We start from the raw sequence: 1,913 nt of genomic DNA on the forward strand, positions 1-1,913 counted from the left end.
TCCCCCTTCTTTTTCCCTGTGGATCTAGGTTTTTCCAGTTAGGTTTCCCCCCCTTTGTGCCTCTTTATTTTTTTGGGATAACCCCTAGGAAATGGATGGAAAAATAGAGGACTTTTGGAGCCGCCGTAAGTTATTGTGAAAATAAAAAAAAACCACCCCAAAATCCCAGAATTCGCACCCTCCCAACCTCTGGACAATCTGCAGAAATTCCTTCCAGGAGCGATTCTGGCGTGAAAATCTGGGATTTTGTGGCCTCCAGGAGGGGAATTTTGGGATTTAAGGACCCTCCCCCCAAAAAAAGAAGAAAATTCCCAGTGAGAGACGTTGAATTTTCCTGCTACTTTAAAGACGTTTTTAACAGTTTGGTGGGAATTTCGCTCCTGGGATTTTTCTGGGATGTAGTGCATGAGCAAAGCCCCTGAAATTCCCAATGCCAGGATCTGCAGAAAAAGTGGAAAAGAAGAAATACATGGAAGGAAGAGAAGAAAAGAAGGAAAAAAAAATTAATAAAGCTGAGGCGGCTGTGGATTTTTTTTCTTGGAAAAGGGGGGGAGATCCAGGGAAATTGGGGGTGAAGTGGGAACGGGGAAGAGGGAACTGGGATTGCACCTGGAAGTAGCACTAGGAAGCTGGGATTTTACTGGAAACAGGCATGGGAAATGGGAATTGGGGTTGGAAAGCTGGGATTTGAGTGGGAATTGGGGACTGGGAAGTGGGAACTGGAAACTGGAATTTGGGAGACAAAATGCGCCCCCCCCCCGCTGCCGCCGCTTGCCTCCGTCGGCGTCCGGTGCCCTCTCCGGTCCCCGTGGCGGCGCGGGGAAGCCGCATCGCGCAGGCGCGAGCACCGCCTTAAAAGCGCGACGCCGGCCAAGCGCCATTCAGTTCGCCCTCGGACGGCGAAGGGCGGTTGGGTGTGCCCTCTAAATCCCTCATTCCTTGGGGTGGGGGGCGATACCTTGTTCGGGAATTGCCCCTTCCTAACATCCCCTTTTTCCCCAAGTCCTCCTCTTCATTCCCCGTTTCCCAACTCCCCTTGAGTCTGATTGTTCTGGGGGGGAGTCTGGGAACCCSAAACACGTAGTGATTCCCTTTCCTGTGTATCTTCCCCAGGAAGGGCTGTTGTCCCACTTTGGAACCCCCACGTGGCAGACCATCACCATTTTTGCTGCTGGTGTCCTCACTGCGTCGCTGACCATCTGGAAGATGTCCTAGACTCTCGGGAGGGCCACATTTTTGTCCCCTCCACCCCCACTCCTGGGCCCCCTCCCCGGAGTGGCCCTGCTGGCAGGGATGGTGCTGACCCCCAGCAGCTTCCAGGGCCGAGGGGTTTTTTAACCAACAGGACTCGCTCACCTGAATGTTGGGGTGGTGATGGAGCTGGGGGGGGCCCTCACCTCCTTCCCCCAGTCACCCCCACCCCTTTTCCATGAGTGCCCAGAGGCCACTGGTAAAAGGGGTAAAAGGCTGGGATTTGGGGGTGGGGACACTCCCCCTTCCTCTTCCATGCCTCCCAGTCCCAGTGCTGGGCCCCCCTGGCCTCAGTTTGACCCCAGGACTTGTGGTGCTTCAAGTGTTGGGGGAGGGGGTCGGGGTTGTCCTGCGGTTCCGGGGGGGGGTGGGATGAGGGGGAGGATGGGGATGTCTCTGTGAACCCCCCAAAACGAGGCTAGATAGGGGGGCAGGGTTACAGCCATGGCTGTGAGTATTTATTGGGGGTCCCGACCCCCCAGAAAGGGCCCCCCCAGGTGCAATACCCCCCTCCTGGGTTGGAGACTCTCAGGGTGGGGGGGGGCCCACAACCCCCGTTTACACCCCCTCAGCCGCTAGGTTTTGGAGGTCTCCTGTGTCCCTGAGGTGAGCTGGGGGCAAAGTGACTCCTTTCCCCAACTCCCACGGTGCTCTCGGGGTGA

The sequence above is a fragment of the Malurus melanocephalus genome, unplaced genomic scaffold (genome assembly GCF_030028575.1).
Source record: "Malurus melanocephalus ecotype Western Australia unplaced genomic scaffold, MMel_1.1 scaffold_1270, whole genome shotgun sequence".
Taxonomy (NCBI): domain Eukaryota; kingdom Metazoa; phylum Chordata; class Aves; order Passeriformes; family Maluridae; genus Malurus; species Malurus melanocephalus.